Source organism: Nyctereutes procyonoides, unplaced genomic scaffold (assembly GCF_905146905.1).
Source record: "Nyctereutes procyonoides isolate TBG_1078 unplaced genomic scaffold, NYPRO_anot_genome, whole genome shotgun sequence".
Lineage (NCBI taxonomy): Eukaryota > Metazoa > Chordata > Mammalia > Carnivora > Canidae > Nyctereutes > Nyctereutes procyonoides.
The window spans coordinates 27,594,304-27,615,234 of record NW_026575139.1 but is presented as its reverse complement, the minus strand read 5'-3'; the positions used below and the strand labels follow the sequence as shown (position 1 = coordinate 27,615,234).

At 38.9% G+C, this 20,931-nt stretch overlaps 1 protein-coding gene across 11 annotated transcripts in view; it reads left to right on the top strand.

The window, feature by feature from the left end:
* The window catches only part of SIPA1L1 (signal induced proliferation associated 1 like 1), a 372,275-nt gene that overhangs the window by 81,726 nt on the left and 269,618 nt on the right, over positions 1 to 20,931 (top strand). For 6 of the 11 annotated variants that reach the window (XM_055303823.1, XM_055303835.1, XM_055303830.1 and 3 more), the window contains one exon: positions 659 to 725. The exons of the other annotated variants lie outside the window; for them this stretch is intronic. The gene's annotated coding sequence lies outside the window, so the exon portion shown is untranslated. The remainder of the gene's footprint in view (positions 1 to 658; positions 726 to 20,931) is intronic. 11 annotated transcript variants of the gene reach the window in all.

Genomic DNA, 20,931 nt, shown 5'->3' with positions numbered 1-20,931 from the left:
GATCAGAATAGCTGTTTGCTTTGGAACAGGGTTTCTCAACCTTACTGCTGTGACCTTTGGGGCTGGATTATTCTTTGTAGTGAGGAGCTGTCCCGTGCAGTAGGATGGGGTTAGCAGCATCCCTGGCTTCTACCCATTAAATGCTGGCAGCATACCTCCTCCCCATGTTGAGACAACCAAAAATATTTCCAGACATTGCAAGATATCTCCTGGTGTTCTCACCCCCTGTTGAGAACCACTGGTTCGGAACAGTGGTTCCCCTGGGCACGGACAGGCTGACTACATCAGCATCACCTTGTTGGTGCACTTCGTACACATTCGAGTTCCTGAGTTTCTCCTCAGACTTCCTGAATGGATGATACGGGCTGCAGCCCTGGATCAGCAACCTGCCTAGAGACTGAATAACTGGGTTTAGGAATTTGTTGTTTAAGTAGGAGTGGCTGTTGGTTGGCTTATGTTTAAATATGTGTTGAACTACACATAAAGAGATGACCAGTGAAGGAGAGTTTTAGAGGTAGAGTAAGTATATCCTCTCACAGTTAGGATTTGGTTTGTAGCAGTGATCTTTCCCCCCTTAATATTGTGAGGGACAATTGTATGTTTTTCAGAATTCGAAAATAACCTTATTATGCTAAAGTTGATAATTATTTTAATCCAGGTGTTGAGAGAATACCTCAAGTTGGACTCAAAAGCAGGATTCATTACTAACTCTGACGTGGAAGAAGGTGAGTTGGTGAAGTAGTCACGAAGTCCTGTGGGGGAAGGGAGTGCCACTTGGCTGCCGATGCTTAGGAGGCCTGTTCCTTGTAGGGATATGCAGATTTGTCACACGTGGACCCTGTGTTTGTTCTTCACTGGTTTTTCCTCCTTCATTGTTTTTGCTGCTGAAAGGCAGAAATGGAATTGGGGAGGAAAGGAAACTCTTGTGCAGTTTGTACTCGTTGATTTCTGAATTCAGATTGTCATCTTTACAGATAAAATAGTTCAGGGTTTTTTTTCTGGCTACTTAAATTAACAATAAGAAGGTTTTTATTACCTACTTATGTTCCTGTTGCACAGTAAATCCGTTCCAAAAAATCTATGTGTTTCTTAAAATTTGATGGAAGTTGACACCTTAGCCCATGCTAACCGTGTTGCATTAGTGTGTGATTTCGAATGTCAGGCTTATCCTGAAAAAGTGAGAGGTGGTTGGATGATCTGCCTGACATTTATCATGTGGGTGTCACCCCTGGTCTCAGAGTGGTTCCCCTTGGTTATTACTCCCAGGTATGAACCCAGGCCCACTTTAGGCCTGTTGTAATGTTTCAATGGACATTTTCATCAGTTGTAAAAGGGTATGTACTCTTACTGAGAAAAACAACAGTGTCATTCAGATTGAGAGAGACATTTCCACAAGCTCCAAATGGTGTAATAAGTTAAACTCTTAAATTCAGATAAAATAAGTGTCTTGGGGATGTGTAGGTTTCTTTGGTTTTGCTGAAGCAAAGACTTGGGGATTTTTCTTACCTGTTAACTTCTTTAGAAGCAGAAGCAAATTGCCTAAGGAGTTGGCTCTTCTGGAGCACTACAGCCTACAAAGGATGGTCAAGGTTATCTGAGCATCTCCTGTAGTAAACCTTTGTGCAGAGCCTAAGGCTTCTTTTCCAAAGCCTGCTGAGTAATTGGAGCAGTGCTTTCAAAGTGGCTGGCTGTCTCCGACCTTCCTTGCATTTCAGTAAGAGGAACTGAAGAATGATAATCTCTGACGATGTTTTTAAAGTGTATTAGGACACTTTACTGGTAACATTTATTTGATCAAACTCAGCGTTGTTCTTTAATAAAGTGAAATCTAGGAAGGATTTTTAAGTCTCCGTAATCTGTAGCCATTTGAAAAGCCCAAGTCTTTATTAGCAACAAATTAAAAACCTGTCTTTGAGAATGTAGCATCTGTGGAACCATCAAGAATTGCTTAGTGGTGCAGCAAGCAGCCTATAGACATGCCCCATGACTAGCTCGGGTGTTTTGTGGAGGAAGAGAAATCAGTGGCTGGCATTCAGTGCCCTCTGGTCTTCACTTTAGTCTTGGAAGTTGTTTTTCAAGATAGACTTTTTCCCCTCCAGAGCGCCTGTATACAATGGAAACATGTACCTTCTATGCAGTCCCTGTGTGCCTTACGGTATTTTAAACACTCTTAGGTAAGGATCAGTCTCCTAGTATGGCCGTTGTTAGCAGAAGCTGTAAATTCTGGGATTTCTGTGAGGCTAAGCTTGCTTAGCTCTTGTATTGTAGCAGCTACACCGTGTCTTTTGAATTTTGTTCAGCCTTAATAACCTTAACCTGGGGCACTTAAAACATTCTGTTTAAGTGATTAAAACACTGTTTAATAGCGGGAATATCTGATGGTGCTAGGTTGGTCTATCTGTCCGGTCAGGTGGGAGATTCTTCTCGTAAGCATTCTTACTAGCTCAGGTCTGCTCAGACAGACAAGGGAGGCTTCAATTGGGCCATTTTCCAGACCTCTTGGTGGCATAACTCTTTCTTGGCCTTCTAAATGTGCGCTTCCTTTCTAAAGACTCTATCTCCACTTTAGGGATATCTGAATCAATTCCCTTCTTCAGAAGGAAACAAAAATCCAAAAAACCAAACCAAACCAAATGAACCCACACAACCTTGTATTTTCTAGGCAGTCATATGTAGATTTTATTAAATCCATCATTCTTAAACATTTTTATTTATTTTTTGAGTAACATTATTCTAGAATACAGAAAGCATACTTTTCCTTCCCTTAAAAAAATTGTATTGCTATTTTCTTTCTAAATCCCCAGCGAAAAACAGAGTGCTGTTAATTGATGATAATCTCTCACTAAATCATTTGCTTTCACACATTGAAACATTTGAATAATTTTTCCCAAGTATTGTATTTTTGCTTTGGATTTTCCCTTGTATAGATAGTTATATGCTGGTAGGTGAGATGTTGCTTAAATTTTTCTCTTATTTCAGTCTGATTATTGCATCCCATTCTTCTGCTTTTAATGGGAGAGTAGTTGAGGAAATTTTAAAAAGCTGTGCACTTCTTTCTTTTCCTGAAAATAAAATTTAAAAAGAATAACTGGTCACATTTACATAGACTAATAATTTGCTGACATGATATGCAAAGTAAAGACATACTTCTTACTGTTTTCACAGGAAGTCCCGGTCATTTAGTAAATATAAAAGGAAAAGAAGGGATCCCTGGGTGGCGCAGCGGTTTGGCACCTGCCTTTGGCCCAGGGCGCGATCCTGGAGACCCGGGATCAAATCCCACGTCGGGCTCCCGGTGCATGGAGCCTGCTTCTCCCTCTGCCTGTGTCTCTGCCTCTCTCTCTCTCTCTCTCTCTGTGTGACTATCATAAATAAATAAAAAAAAAACTTAAAAAAAATAAAAGGAAAAGAAAAAGAACACATGTTGGTGCATTCTCCTAGACTTTTCTTGGCATTGTATCAGGTAGTAGCAAGAAATCCAATAATCATAGTGCCTTATATCAGCCATCCACACAGTAGAATGACCATAGCAGATTCAGAGGTCAGCTGAAAAATGGAACCTCCTCCCTGGCTGTCCAGCCTCATGTCCAGTGATGTACCTCATCTCTTTCTTCTGCCTATAACCCTAACAAATCATGTCTTCCTTAAAACTGAAGGGAACGGATTCCTCGTTAAAGGTAGTCCAGTGACAGACAACAGATTAATTAATAAAGGACTTTGAATATAGTAACTTTTAGAAGGGATGAAGTCAGATGCTTCCCTCGAGCACACTTGTGAGGTTCTTTGGGTCAGCTTACCTTGAAGTTTCCCAGTGGCACTGAGAGTACAAAAGGAAGACAGCTTTTTAGGATATAAATAGTGGATGGAATTTTATTAACTAAATGCTAACTATAATATAATATGAAAATACTAAAATTTTATAGTAGTGAAGGGATGCTTGCAGAGTTTTTCCTTTCATCTTTGGCCACGACTAATGGGAATGGGGCTCGGCATGCCTCGTGGTCACTTCAGAATTATTTCACTCTTCTTATTTATTATTCAGAGCCTTCTTTTTTGTTCTTAAAAAAGAAGATTCTGTGAAATCCTTTGGCCTAGCAGACATTTTTACCAGCCTATAGAACTGTGGCATCACTCCTTCACATTGACTGATAATATCATGCCCCTTTTCTCTGGAGTAGGGACAACTTACTCTCACTGAAGTTTTACCCCTTATGTTCTTCAAAACATAAGAGCACAACTGGCCCACATCAAATAAAGAGTTGCCTCTTTTAAACTCATTCTTATGACAAACAGAACAAATGCTAATAGGAATTGATTTAGGTTGTCTTTGGAAGAGTGCCTTATTTCTTAGTACCTGGTCCTTATTTTGGTCCTGGGTTTGTATGGCTATGATCTTGTATACTAATACCATGTTACCTAGTCAGTTCCTCAAACTATTTGTTTTCTAGTTGACTGTCTAATAAATGTAAAATGTGCTAATAGGAGTGGATTTGAGCAAATATCTAAAGAAGAAAGAAAGAGAAGCAAGGACATGAACATTGAATGGATGTGGATGGACATCCGGGTAGGAATGGTGCAGATCTGCCACTGCTTGCCTTAAAAAGTTGGGTCGGTGAAGGAATTTTGAAGACTTGGCTTCTGGGAACAGATCGCAGAGTGGAACTAGACATGAAACTTGTGGGGAGCTCGCCTCTGCTAGTTCTTCACAATATACCTTTTCTCAAAGGGTTTGGGAGACTGTTTGTGGTAGTTGTTTTATTTTACAACCTAGGCTTTATTTTAATGTTTGTCAATACTTGAGCATATTTCATATAAAAAGTTGTAAATATCTTCACGAGCATTTGAATGGCTTTCATCAAAACCATGTGTTCGAAATTAAGGCCATGGTGGGTGAAGTCTTCCATTTAGGGAAGTGCAGTCAGTATGCCATGTTTTGGGGGGTTTTGCTGCACCCAGGAGATGCCTTTATTGTACCTTTTTGGAAATGATTTTTAATCAAGAGAGTATAGAGGTGAATGCCCTAGGCTTGAAGAAAGCTATTGCTCCTATCTGCACAAAACCTGCCAAGGCCCCTAATGAGTAGATGATAAAAAAAGACATGGGAAAGGTGTGGACATGTTGCCTTTCCACATGGCACCAGCCTCTTCAGAGGTAAGGATGTTCCCTGAACCATTGTTTGTCTCAGCTTATGGTTGGCTGTGGGTTCTTGCCATGATGGTGTCCTTAATAAAAATGCACTCATGCACTGCTGTTCTAGGTGAGTCTTCAGTAGGTTAAGTAATGAAATGGTTGCTGAAGAACTAATGGACTTCGATTTTTTTTCCCTCCTCAGAGAGTAAATTTTTTTTTTTAAGTATATAACTTAATTCAGTAACTGGCCTTTTTCTGCCACTGACTGTTTTTCCCCCCAGTGAGTTGGAATACAAATGGCTTGAGAAATTGATAAGGTAACATTTGCTGGGTATTGTTCTATGTATAGGGACCTCTGGGTATGTCTTAGCCTTAAAGCTTTTGTAGTTACAAGAAGTAAGATATTCTACTTCAGTAGCCATTTATCTCCCCTCTGGATTTATTAGTGGAGAAGTTAATTCAATTAAGTAAACAACTTAATGTATATAGAGAGTTTTTTCTGGTTGATGTTGACCAGGCTAGAAGTACTAAAAAACCAAATGCTTCTTGTAATCAAGTTGTTTTTCTAGAGGAGAAGATAAGACATAATTAAAATTTGCCATTACAAATGACCAAATGTAATATGGCCTTTTGTGGAAATACAAGTACAATGCATTGAAGTGTCTATAGAGGGAGAAGTAAATCTGTGGAGATGGTGTCATTGGAACTGAGCATTGAAAGATCCATCCATCCATTCTCTAAAAGGATAACATTTGTTTCTTTAGGTAACCGAAGTAATTCTTACTTATTGTATAGAATCTGGATGTTCCTAAAAGGTGCACAGATAAAAATAAAAATCACCCAGTTCATACCAGGTCACTCAGTCCCCATCACTCAGAGGTAGCTATCCCTGTTAACATTTTTGCTTTTTATTTGTGAAAAATTTTAGACATACACTGAAGTAGAAAGAAGCGCACAGTGAGGCCCCACATCCTCATCATCTAGCTTTAACAATTATAGACATTCTGTCATGCTTGTTACATTCATCTTCTTTTGTGGTTTTTTTTTTTTAAATTTCAAAGCACTACTTAGATATTATATCATTTTACCTGTAAATATTTCAGTGAATATTTTTTAATAGATAGTGACTTTAAAAAAGTCACAATATCTTTACTCTTAACAAAATTAACAATTATTCTTTAATATTACTTACTAGCCAGTCCTGTAATCCCCAGTTCATGTTCAGTGTCTTCCATTCTCTCAAAATTTTGATTTCACAGTTAGTTTGTTAGACCCAGGATCCAAGCAGGTTAAATCCTGGCATTCGTCTCTTTTAAGTCTTTCTTAATCAAACATTTCCTTTCCCTTTCTCATGTAATTTATTGTAGAAGAAACCAGGTCATTTGTTGTTTAGGACTGCTAATATCTTAATAGTGTTCTTTTAGGTTTGTTCTACTTTGTGACCATGTGTATATTTTATTTATTTATTTTTTTAAAGGATTTTTAAAAATTTATTTATCAGAGACAGAGAGACGGGTAGGGGCAGAGGGAAAAGCAGGCTCCATTCAGGAAGCCTGACGTGGGACTCGATCCTGGGTCTCCAGGATCACGCCCTGGGCTGAAGGCGGTGCTATATCGGTAAGCCACCGGGGCTGCCCACCATGTGTTTATTTTATTTTATTTTATTTTATTTTATTTTATTTTATTTTATTTTATTTTATTTTATTTTATTTATTTTATTTTATTTATTTTATTTATTTTTATTTTATTTTATTTTATATTTCATTTCATTTCATTTCATTTATTTTATTTTATTCTTTAATTTTTCCAAAGATTTATTCATTTATTTATTTATTTATTTATTTATTTATTTATTTATTTATTTATTTATTTATGTATTTATGTATTTATGTATTTATTTATTTATTTATTAGAGAGAGAGAGAGAGAGAGAGAGAGAGAGGCAGTGACACAGGAGGAAGGAGAAGCAGGCTCCATGCCCGGAGCCTGATGTGGGACTTGATCCTGGGACTCCAGGATCGTGCCCTGGGCCAAAGGCAGGCACCAAACCGCTGAGCCACCCAGGGATCCCACCTTGTGTAGATTTTAAAAGCAAAATTGAAATCCTGTGCATGCTGTTTTAGAAGCTGTTTTTATACTTAGTGATATAAGGAGGACATTTTCCTGTTATTTACCCTTCCACAATTTTCTTTTTTTTTTAAGATTTTATTTACTTAGCTTGAACAGGAGGGAGGGAGAGGGAGAAGTAGACTCTCTGCTGAGCATGGAGCCTGATGCGGGACTCCATCCCAGAACCCTGAGATCATAACTTGAGCCAAAGGCAGGTGCTTAACCAACTCTGATGACCAGAGTCATTCAGGTGCCTTTACAATTTATTTTCTGTTAAGTCATGGCATTACAGTAACTAAAAATGAGAAAGATGCATTTGGTTATATTTAAAGTATATCTTACTTACATTAGTGATCGGTATTATAACATCAAATTGCTCATTCCTTCCCTTCCTCCCTCCCTCTTCTAGTTCTTCCTTCCCTTCCTCCTTTTTCTCCCCCACCCCTTTTTAAAAGATTTTATTTATTCATGAGAGATACACAGAGAGAGGCAGAGACATAGGCAGAGGGTGAAGCAGGCTCCCTGCAGGGAGCCTGATGTGGTACTTGATCCCAGGGCCCTGGGATCATGACCTGAGCCAAAGGCAGATGCTCAACCACTGAGCCATGCAGGTGTCCCTCCTTCCTTCCTTCTTTTCTTCCCCACCCAGCAGCTAGCTGTTATGGGTAGCTATAACATTGGTGATGCAGTTCCCGGAACCCAGAGTGCGTTTTATGTCCCATGAGCCATGTGGATAAAGGGTTGTGTAAAACCCAGGCTTATGGTATGCTGACAGTGTTGAAAATAGAGGAGTTTGAGGGTGTCCATCCAGCCCAGATTTTCTGGAGAGTCCATGAAAAGAAGGGGACCCTCATTATTGTTATTGTAAGCTGACCTTTATGAAAAAAGTTAAGTTTGCATTCTTACAAAGTGTAGGCCACTGGTGGGAAACCATTCCTAAGTAGTTAAAAGGGAGCATGCCTGTTTTAGTTGAGATGTTAATGTAATGTTTTTATTTTAAAACATTTATTTATTTATTTTAGAGATAGAGAGAGGGAGGAAGTGAAGGGAGAGAATCTCAAGCAGACGGTCTGCTTAGCCCGGTGCAGAGCTTGATCTCTGGACCCTGAGATCATGACCTGAGCTGAAATCAAGAGTCAGACACTTAACTGACTGAGCCACCCAGGCACCCCTTTTTCATCTTATTCTTTAATCCAAAGTTACCTAATAACCCTGTAAAGTCCTTGTCAGATGTTTTTAAGTTAATTTTACTAAGAGTAATAAATGAGTCTGCTTATAAGGTTTTCTCTGTACCATCCCCTTCCCGTTTCCGTATAGCTCTCCAGAGCTAAGTACTTTGTTGATGTGGGGTTTATATTTTCATTTCTAATGTGAAGATTTGGTATTTTTTTGTTTCAAAACTTCATATAATTGGTATTGTATTGAATATCAGTAACTTCTTGTCATTCAGGTACATGCTTTGGAGATCTCTCTTCATATAAACCTAGTTCATCTTTTTCAATAGCTGCCTATTCTGTAGACTCATCAGGGGAATATAGCATGGTTTTTCTGCCATTCTCTGATTCATTCTCCTGAATTCCTAGGTAGTTTTCAGTATTCCTGGTTACAAATCAGACTGCAGAAAATAGCCTTGTCCTTGGCTATGTGCATGTGGGCATAGGTTTCTCTCTGCGGTTGTCAGGCCAGGGGATATTGTAATAGATACTCTCAAATTGTTCTACCAGAATGACTCCCATTAGAAGAAGGAGTTTATCTAGAGAAAGGTTCTCAAATTCCACATATTTATCGAGAGAAATGGGACAGCACAGGAGCTAAATCTAAGAACTAACTTACGGTTTACAAATAAGTAGACCTTATTAACTTTTAATATTTGACTTTGAAATTTCTTTTTTTAAATTATTACTATTTTTTAAGTAGGCTCCATGCCCAGCATGGAGCCCAGTGTGGGGCCTAAACTCATGACCCTGAGATCAAGACCTGAACTGAGATCAAGAGTTGGACACTTAATGGACTGAGCCACCCTAGCGCCCTGAAGTTTTCTTTTTTAAAAGACTAGTTTTATTTATTGGGCTAGATTTTGCTACCAGATGTGAATTTATTTCTATGTAAAGATTTCTGCAATTAAATGATTAACAAGTGAATTATTACAATGGCTACTGTGCTCTCACATGAAAATAACACTTAGTTTTAGAATCTGTGTACTGGGGGTGGAGCTGGGTGTGGGGCTTGTATTAAGTGTCTGTGGTCTGCAAGGCCTTCTCAGTGAACCGCTAATCTGTGTTCTAATGGCTGAGGAATGTTTTGTGTCTCCGGCATCACCCCTGCCACATTATGGACACCACAGGCAGAGGGAATACATAATTAGATGAGGGCCTCCTCCAGGGGAGGGGTAGGCACGCTGCCCTGTCCTTAGGTTTCCTGTAAAGAACATTCTTCACAGTAAAGAATGTTTCCTTTGCATGGTTGTATGGCATGTCAGGGAAGACAGGCACAGTTCTTCATTCCTTCAATGTTGTAAGAAAAGAAGGTAATAATTGTTTTATCAGTTGATCATGTTCAGGAGCTCTGGATTTTGAAGTTGTCAGTCTTTTTTTTTTTAAGTTGTCAGTCTTAAAATGCGACTTCTTTCTCCTGCAGTAGTATTCCTTTTAATTTCCAAAACCCTTTACATGAGGCCTCATGGAGCTTTTGAGCCTTGCACTTTGCATCTGTCAGATGGGGCTCATGAGCCACGGGCCTCACACGGCTGCAGGGATGCCAGGTGCCTGTGGGGTGTGCCTGGTAGGGAGTAGGCTCCCAGCTGCCTGGGCCAGGCAGGGAAGCCTTGTGGCCCCACCTTCTCCTGTAACAGATGAGGAGACAGACAGAGCTGGTTTCTCCCCCTTTGGTTTTTCCTAATGACTAAGATAACCTTTGCCACACACACATCAGGTCACCGTGCGGCTCTGCCTCTTGAGCAACCAGAGGGGCAGCTTTTACGCACAGCTTCTTTTTGCCTGGAATTCCCCTTTCTCCTCACCACCTGTCAGTCACCTTTCCCTCCTTTGAAATACGTTCAAGTTCATTTCCTCAGGAAGGCATTGCTGGCCTATCCTACAGGTGGATATCATTTCATATCCTCACCCACTCAAGTATATCTTTCCCTGTGGAAATCTGTACTTATTTGTATGTTTCTTGGGAAAGTTCTTCTCTGTTCCTAAATTATTTATAAACAACCTTACACCATAAAATGCTGATTGTTCAGGGAGAAAGAACTATAGAAGAAAACCATACTTATTAGTGGCACAATGTTATTTCTATGTATTGAAAGGGAGAATGTCACATAGAGGTGAAGTCTCTGTGTTAGTTCCTAATCCCCTTTCAAGCCAGTAGGTCAAGGTTGAGGCTTATGTTAAATAAATTAGAAAAAAACAAAACAAAACCCAGCAACTATCTACTGATAGTTCATGTATATTTGCATGTGGATGAATATGTCCGCAACTTTCCCTAACATTCTCTTTTTTCCGTGCTACGAAAAGTGGTGAGCAAAATAAAAATATCAAGTAGCAGTATACACTCTTAAAGATAACTCACAGAAGTTATATGTAGACTAACTCGTACATGAAAGATCTACGGAAGCCAAGTTTGAAGCTTAAGTAATCCTAAACATGAATGAACAATGGAGTGGATATTTCACTTACAGCATACACAATTTAATTTCAACACAGAATTCAGTAAATCTTTCCTTATTCACTTGAGAACACATATGTATGCCTTCAGTTTGTAAATAAATGTTTTTTTTTTTTTGTGTGTGTGTGTGTGTGTGTGTGTGTGTTGGGTCACTCCGGAAATAGGAAGGAAACATTACAGGTGGCTCCTTCCCCAGTATATACAGGCAAATGCCTGTTTGGATGGTGTGTTTGTATGAAAGGACTCCAAGGTCTTCGTTTATATTCGGGATATAAGAAAAGAGACGTAATCAACTTTTAGACCTAAAAGGAGCCTTAGCTACTCTGTTTTATAGATGGAAAATGAGTATTCATAGAGATCAGAAGTTTTGCCCAAGTTATATTACTTCATGGTGTTGGTCCTAGGCTCAGATGTGAGTTTGTGGAGATGGATGGTGCTCTGGGGAGAAACTCAGTAGTATTTCTTTGCCCATTCAGGGACCTCTGTATTCTGTGGGACCTATGTTGTCTATCTTTTGCATTTTGAATATTTAGAAAATTAGGTATTGATGGGACTTGAGGCTAGAATTTCTTCTTCAGACATTCTTAAGCATGCTACCTACAAGTTTTTTCCTGAGGAGGCATCATAGAAAACCAAAAATTAGAGTTTTATTATTGTCTTAAATTGCAAAATAAGTAATTTTCCTTGAAAAGTATTTTTTTTTAAGATTTTATTTATTCATGAAAGACACACAGAGAGAGAGAGAGAGAGAGAGAGAGAGAGAAAGAGGAACAGACACAGGCAGAGGGAGAAGCAGGCTCCATGCAGGGAGCCCAATGTGGGACTCGATCCCGGGTCTCCAGGATCACATCCTGGGCTGAAGGCAGTGCCAAACCACTGAGCCACCTGGGCTGCCCGAAAAGTATTTTAAGTAAAACATTTTTGAAAATGTAAGGGAGCATCAGAGTTTCACCTTTTCAAGAGTTGATTTGAATTTTCCCTAACTTTACTCCAGAGACTGTCTTATTTGTCCTTCTATTCCCTACAGCTCCCGGCACAGAGCTGTATTTGCCTCTGTTTTCCTACCCCCATCTTTGGTGAAAATTACTTACCTTTCTTTTCTCTTCTGTGTCATTGTGAACTAAGGACCAAAGGAAACCCCTAGAAGGATTGTTTGGCTGTTTGAAATACAAAATTTCTTACTAATCAAAACTTGGATCACTGACCCAGAACATATGAATTTTGACTTTCATTTGTTGAACCTTTATCACATGGCAAATATTCTCCAGATTCTTTAAGTACAGAGATGAGTTCTCATGGCCTCTATGTTGGGGACCAAAAATATGGTAGGTGAAGCAGGTGGGTATTTAGGTGCAATAATTGGAGTATTAGAAGTGTTGAAGCCATGTATCTACTCTTGATGTTTCTCTTTAGCAGTATATAGAAGGACATGAATACCATGGATGATAATAAATTTAATCACAAAATTGCTTTTTTTTAAATTAAACTTTATGTCTTAAATAGCTAATATATTCCTATAGAGTAAAATCTAAAAGGTTATATATAGTGAACCTAAATGGTATAGATTTTATTCAGATTTCATGAGTATTTCTACTAATGCCCTTTTTCCAGGATCCAGTCTAGAAATGTCATATTGCATTTAGTATGTATGCATTTTAAAGTTTATTTTTACACAAATTGCGGTATATACCACACTATGTTTTCATTCTGTTCCATTCCAGTTTATGGTTGTACTTTATTATCCAATTTCTTATTGATGGACTTTAAGTTGTTTCTAATCTTTCAATTTTGTTAACAATGCCTCGGTGGCTGTCTTTGAACTTGAGTGTGTTCAGGTTTATATAGAAGCAGTTCCAGATTCAAGTATATGTATCTTCCTGTCTGGGATAAATATTGCCAAACTGCCCTCCATAGGCGTTGAACAAGTTTACACTCCCATCACCAATGTATACCTTTCTCCTTCCTCCTGCCAGTAGTGTGTGATTAAACCTTTTAATCTTTGCCAATTTCATAACTGAAAAAGGGAATCTTTTTGTCATTTTCCTTTGCATTTCTCATTATAAATGAGCTTATACATACTGTTGTGTGTTTAAGAGCAATTTCTCTTCCTGTGAATTGACTTTTGTGATCCTTTGTCCATTTATCTGAGATAAGCTCTTTGTATAAAAAGAGAAATTATCCCACTGGGTGTGTATTTTGTCATTTATGTTAACTTGAGATGAATACATTTATTATGTTTGGATAATCAAATTTATGTTTTACTTTATGGAATTTGGGTTTCATGTCCTTCTTAAAAAGGTCTTATGTTCTCTCCAGGAGTGTGAAAAATGTCTCCTGCTTTCCTTTCATATGTATATATTTTTTAATGTTTAGATTGTTTTGACCAATTTGAAATTTTTTTTGGTGTGAATTGGTATCCCATTCTCTTTTGCATGTGGCTGTATAGTTGTGCCAAAACCATTATAGAGTAATTTATTTTTTTCTGCATGGATTTAAATGTCACATTTTATCTTTTAGCAATACGCTCTCCAAAGCATTTTTAGAATTTTTATTTTATCTTTTGGTTTGATGGTCTATTCATGAACCAATTTCATGCCTTTAAAATTATTATGTATTTATAACATGTTTAACTAGGCAAGTATTAAACCTTGGTCTCTTTTATTATTCTTTTTTGTAATTACTCTCATTATTTTTGCTGATTTATTTTTCTGTATGAACTTGACCCTTAGATTCTGAATTTCCAAAAGAATATCCTGTTAATCTTAGTGGGATTGTGATACATTTCCGTATTAATTTAGATTTTTTTTTTTTTGTTAAAGCATTGATTTTCTGGGAATTTGCTTTGTATGGCTCAAATATTTCTCATCTGTTTTTTTTTAAATATAAAAATATTTGATTTTAAAGAGATTTATCACTGGTAACATAAAGGGCAGTCTTTCATAATTGTACTTTCCTATCCTAATAAAGTTTATTGTTTCCATAGCTCACCTTCTATATCCTCTCAGTTTTTGGTAATGCTGAGTCATGTTTTTGGATCTTTATTTTATTACTTTATATTCTGTTATTAGCACAGTGCCATGAATCCAGTAGGTAAATGTTTAAAGAACTCACTCATACTGCAGTGGGACCCTCACTAGAAAGTGGCTTGGGAGTATCTGTTAAGATTTAGCATGTGTGCCTGCATATGCTGTAGCCCTGCAGGTTCGTTACTTAGCATCTTCCTTAATGATAGAATGTGTGTCCCATTGGTGAGGCTTGGAGTCCAAGGGCAATGACAGGTCCTCCTTCTGTAGCACCTCCTATCACCTTCATTGTCTCCTTTTTTTCAGCCATTAAATTCTGTTGAAGATGTGAAATCTTACAGAACAGATTCATAGCCCACGCTGAGCACGTTTGATTCTCTACTTTTTTAGTTAAAAAAAAAAACTCTTCAACATAGTAATCCTTTAGAGAAACATGTCAGAATCAGCTGAATATTTTTTTCCTCCCAAACTGCTTAAATCATCACCTACATCTTCCCTCAATTTTGATCATTCTACTTTTCCTTGTTGAAAATCACCGGGTATGATTTTCATATCATCTAAGCCAATCACCGTCATGAGCCATGGTTCCTGATCGCAGTGCCCTTGGTGAGTATGTTGAGTACAGAAATACTGTCAGTTTCTATATGTGGCTTTCCTCCTCCTGTTCCCACTCCTGCTCGTTCAGCATAAGGAATCCTATTCTCAAAGATAAGGTGGTCTCAACACACTTCAGTGCCCCTTTATCTGATCTTCATTCCTTTTGGGAGTATAGCCTCTTCGTCCCCAGTTCTCGATCTCAAATATTCACCCTGTGTCTTTGAAATCTTTATTTCTATACCAGAGGATTTCTTCATTCAGCAAACATTTATGCACACTGTGATTGGGGAACATGATTGCTTTAGTACCCAGTAGACCTGAACCAAGATTGCATCAGAAAACAGGAAATTGTTTTGTGCAGAGTCCTAGGAAAATAGCCCCTTCATTGTCTCAGCCACACATTAAAAGGAGAAAGGAGAGAAGCATCTGGTAGCCTGGGAATTAAGGGCAGCAGGGAGATAGAATGGGAATGTTTAAGGCACACTGGATGGGTGCCTGGGGCCTGGGTCATGCTCCCATGTGCTTCTGTCTACAGCATGCCTGCCTCCCTCTTGGATGAATTGGAAAGCCGTGGGCTGGTTACTATGGGAATTGATGGGTGCTGCTGGCAGTGAGAGAAGGAAAGTTCTTGGAATTGATACAAAAATCCTAGGAGAGCAGGGTTTTCCCTCCTCTGGTTCCCTGCCTACTGTTCTTGGATTGGATGAGCGAACTTGATTTTAGCTTGGGGAGACCATTTCCAATAGCTCACCTCTGGCATCTTGAGAAGAGGTTGGGGGTGAGGGGGAAGGTCTTCTCTCAGGCAGACTTCATGGAGGACAGGGCAACACAAAGGATCACTAGTTTGCCCAATGACAAATTTCTGTTTTCGCAGTTGGCTCCTCATGCTTTAGTGAGCTCAGAATGAAATTCAAGCTTCTGTTTCTTTTTACACTGTCAGGGAATATGCCACAGACAAGGAGAGGGGAAGTCAATATTTAATTCTGGAATCACAACGTTCCCCCCTTCTTCACTGCCATTACCCCTTACCAAAGTAGGGCTGGGGGTGCGCATTCAGTGTTTGTTACTGGTTTGCTGATTCTGAAATGTCAGAAATAGAAAACAGATGTTTTAATGAAGGTGATACCCACAGTGGAAAATAGTGAATTCAAAATATATTTTATAAGTTAACTTTTATTAATTTGATTAATTAGTAATTGAAAAAAGCTCTACCATTGTTGTGATGGTTTATTTTTATAACTACTCATGAAAATGGAATGTAAAGCATTGACTTGTTTCTCCAAGAAAAGTATTTGGCTTGAGGAGAGAAGAATATTAAAGTACCATGAACATTACACAGTTCTAAAGGACAGAGAGAGTTTTCCTCCCCGATCTTTTTGTTCCGGTTCATTTTTCTGCTGTTTCTGACTCTTTTTACCACTAATGAAAACCTCATTCAGAGAATAGCTTTTCTTTTGATCCTGAGAGATTTTGTTGAATTCCTCCTATAGATGTAAGAGTGCTGTCTAAATCTATTCAGACCTTGACTTTAGGGTCTTAGAGGTGATGAATCACTTGGCCGAGCAACCATGTGATGTTGAGTTACCTTGTGATTTGGATGATTTTGTTCTAGAAGCTTTAACACTCCTTTTTAATTCATTTAATTCCCTTTTCTGTGGTGTGGAAGAGGGGCTGGATAGGAAGGCCAATCACATACAGGCCTTGTTCTTGAGCTTCAGGTCAGGGAGGTAAGATGATTAAAAAAAAAAACAAAACCAAAACATACAAGGAAGTACATGTGGTGCGTTGTGTTAGAGATGAATTGATGAGGTGTGGTGGTGGCTCCAAAGTTAAGTGCCTTTCCTGGGGAAGCCCCAGAAGCCTTCCTGGAGGCTACCCTGTCAAGTGCTGGCACAGCTCCAATGCTAGTATTTAAATAAGTCACAAGTATAATTATTTGAATTAGATCTGAAAGAATAAGCTGGATTTCAACAGATGTTTTCCCTTGTTTCTCAGCCTCAGAATCTCTCAGTGTCCTGATTTTTTGCGTGTGCTTTGGTTTATACTTCCCACCTAAAAATACTTCTTTTTAGCATATGTATTTATCAGGGTGCCGAACAGTCTAGACTTGGCCTATAAATGTGCCACTGAATGGAAGAGACAGGTAATACTGTGACAGAGAGGAGCACAGGGTGTGGTGGGAGCCCACTCAGGCTGAGGATGGGGTGTTGGGGTGTCAGGGCCTAGGGCACAGGAGTCAGAGCTGTGCAGTGGCTTCTTGACCCTTGTCATTCCACCATGAAATGGATGGAGCTCCTCCCAGTTGACCACTGGGAAAGCTGAGGCTTGTGGTGTGTCAGGTTCTTTTCCATGGTCCATCAGTCTGCAGTTGTCAGCAAGGAGATTTGAACACTTGGCAAAAATGTTGCCCAGAAACCCCCAACCCTTGCTGAGTAGTTATTGTAACCGCTATATTGTTCAGATTGAGGCTAGTGAGCAAGTCCTTGCTCAAGGCCTATCTTGTCATGGCAGAGTCGAGATTTCAGTGATTTTTTTTCCCCCCAAAGCACATACCTTTCCATGTAGAGAGCCTACCTTGGAGAAGTTCGGCAGGAGGGACACACACAGGCTGGAGAAGCAGCAGCACTTCTGCTAGGCACAATAGGGTGGATGTAATTTGTAATTGATAAGTAGGCACTTTATCAGTGGGCACTTAGTACAGAGGGAATACATGAAAGAAGGCGTGGAAAAAGTAAAGTGACAGGTGTGTTCAGGTATGAGAGTATGAGAGGACAGTTCACAGGTTGCCTGGAGTGATGGCTCTGTGGCGTGGGTAGGGGGAAATGTGTTGAAAAATCAGTTTGAAAACTCAACTCGTCTTAGACCTGGAGTGCCTCCTTAAAGAATTTGTATCCTTTTTATCTAATTATGGAGAAACCCTTGATGGTTTGGGGTGGGTGAAGGTGGCCAATAGGGATTCTTTTTCATACTGACTTTGAGTTTTAGAACTTTTATTGATATCTTTGAAACTGCTTCTAAATCTTTTAAAAGATAGGGGAAGGAAAGTTAAGATTCAGTAGGAAAAAAAAAACAAGGTTTACTGTCTAGGAAAGATCATGAAACCTAGTTGTTTTATGGACTATAATTCTGTTTATATGAATTTTCACAGTCTTATCAGCTTGGTGAGTTCATGGCTGTGAGATGCTTGGAAACACGGTATTGGTATAAATCTAATTGAATAGTGGTACTTCTTATTTGACTTATTTTATATATACAGCCACTAAGTAGTCTACCACAGATGGAGGTTATTTATGGGTCTGTTTCAGATCCAAGGTCTTACAGAGGGACTTTTCCCCGTGGGATAGGCTGGTAAGCGTTTCGACAGGGGTTCTGTGTGGCCTTCCTGGCCTGGCTTCCTTAGTCCCAGGAAAGAGTCCAGGAAAGAGCCAACTCTGGCCAGACTTCCAGTGGCCACTGTCCTTGTGTTATTGGCCAGAAAAGAATTCTGCTTGAACTTTTGGCCATCTAGATTATTTATAAAAATACAGCCACCGTACTGGTTTTTGGAAAGGATTATAATTTTATCCCCCTTAATAAAAAATTTCTCATTTATTGGTATCATTGTAATGAGAATATTTGTTCAGCACAAATGAGAACTGATGATGAAGCACATTTTCTCTTTGAGCCCAGGGCTGGTGGCAGGCACAGGAGGGTAGTCTGTACAAGTCTTGCAGTCAGGTGCTGTGTTTGTCTTATTCCTCATTGTCTCTCCTCTGCTGAGTATACTGTGGGGAACACAGCAAGTACTACATACATGCTTGTGGGGGGAAAGTTGTGTGAATCTTGGGTAATTGTTCCTATGGAGTAGCTATTGTCATTGATGGAAAAACTGCTTAATTAAAATTGCTTAATTCAGACTCCCTTTCCTGGTTCTAGAGGTTTTGTTTGAGTAAAGATTTTAAAATACTTTTTGATATGTTGCTTCAAAATGTTAATGACACTTTAAAATTCTTTTAAGATGAAATAACCAAATGGAACAGGAGTAACTAAAAATACATACAGTGTGACTGACATGCTGTCCCATTCTCTTTAGAAAGGGTCACTCACTATAAATTAATGTATCTCCTTTCTAGCCAAGATTTCACTTTACTTGACTCAAAGCCGACAGTATAGATTCAAGTACAAGGTTTGCCAAAGCATGGAACAGTAATAATTTTTTTTTGTCTGTGGCAACTTGGAATTTATTTTTGTAATTCTGATAATTATGAAAAAAATTATTTTGTTAACAATTAATGGAAAGTTGAAATAAATGTGTGTTAATATTAAATATGACTTGTTTTCTGATAGAGCGATAGCAAAATAAGAGGAAAAGGTGACTCAGAAGATTAGATCATCCTAATAGAGCCTATGTTTCTGTGACTCCCTTTATTTTCTTCTAGATAATATAGCATTGTAATATGGCATATTGCATGCTGAGGTGATTGTTGGAATATCCTTTGGATATCATTCATTTATCTCCCTGCCTGTTTACAGTAGTAGATGGGAGATAAGTTATATCCTTATAGGTCTTGAGTTTAAAAAGTTCTGAGATTTGATTTTTATACTATAAGAAATTTCACAGTGGTCATTCTGTCTCTGAATATATTTAGACTTTCATAATTCTATTTTGTAATTTTGTAACTCAGTGTCTAGTGTGAAGGAGGTAATTGATGCATTATACATAAGGCCTTAGTGGTATTCTGGGTACTGTCTGCTGTATTTAATATTCCTTTTTTTTTTTTTTAGGTTGATTTTATTTATCTTAGAGAGAGAGTGAGCGAGCATGTGATTTGGGGTGAGGAGCAGAGAGAGAGAATCTTCATGCAGATTCCCTGCTGAGCATGGAGCTCTATCTCTGAGGGGGGGCGGGGGGCCTGTATCTCATGACTCCTGAGATCATGACCTGAGCTGAAATCAAGAGTCAGACACAGAACCAACTGAGCCACCCAGGCACCCCTATTTTTAATATTTTTTTGTAAGGACATTATCTTTTAGGTTAATACCAGTTTTGAAAACTGTCAGGACACCTGGCTGGCTCAGGGGTTGAGTGTCTGCCTTCGGTTCAGGGCGTGATCCTAGGATCTGGGATTGAGTCCCACATTGGGCTCCTTGGGGAGGGGGGGCCTGCTTCTCCCTCTGCCTATGTCGCAGCCTCATTCTGTGTCTCTCATAAATAAATAAATAAAATCTTAAAAAAAAAAAGCTGGTCAAATTTAATCACTGGTAAGAAATTTTGTCTTTTTATACTTGATACAGTTTCTTGTAATCCTTTTGATGGGGTTTTGAATGAGTAAAGATGAAATTGATTTTCAAACAAGCCACATGCCAAATTGAAGCAGAGGATTTGCTGATATTTAATATACTTGAGATGATTTATGTAACAGAATCCTTGGAAAACCAACGAATATACTTGCAGGAGCCCTTCCTGGCACTCTCTGCTAAGACTCCATGATTTTTCCTGATGGTTACAGTTATGCTAAGCAAGTTAAGTAGAATTATTTCTATGTAGAATTTAGATTTTTAAGACCAAACTGAGCTCAGAATATTAAGTGGCTCATATGTACAGCTGTAGTTATAGTTGCAGCAACCCTTGTCTTAGAGAAGAAGGGTGGTCAAGAGAGACCACTTCCATGCAGTGGTACCACACTGTCCCAGTGATGACTCACTCTTGTCCTCCTGCTGCAGAAAATAACTTGCACCAGCCCCCCCCCCCCCCCCCCGCAACCCCATGAGTTCTATGAGTCTGTCTCTTGGCACCTGGCTAGGTGGGAGGAAGGAGAAGAGCCTCGAGTTACACATTTTATCTTTTGGACCCACAGGAGATAAATAACACGTGAAATCCAGCCAGTCTTGGACATGTTTTCCTTTAGTTATCAGTTCCTGTCCAGGCAATCCTATTATAGTCATTAAAACAAAACAGAACAATACATTTTTGAAGGATAGATGTCAGTAGTGTTAACAGAGTTCTGTTTTTTTTTATGTGTGTTCAGGTACTCTAAACTGGGGCTCTAGTTTCTGGGTGTACTTCACCAGGTGCATTAGAGACAGAGCCAGGTTAATTCATGTTTCTGAAAGTAATACTCACAGGCTCCTGTTAGGTGCCCAGAGCCTTTACAAATCGTGGGGAACTGTAGCCCTTCCCAGCCTTCTGTGGACACAAAGAATGACTCCATTTACTTCAATGGGACTATATAAAATTCTGAATCAAATTAGAATTCATTCTGAAATATGCCATTTAGTACTTTTCCTTGGGGTTATAGGAGAATGTTTTGAAATCAGAGCAACTTCAGAAGACACAGATTTAAAGAAATTCCCAGATTCTCTTGACTTGTAGTTCTTAGGACAGGGAAAGAAGATGCCCCTAGCTTCTCAGTGCCTGGAATGAC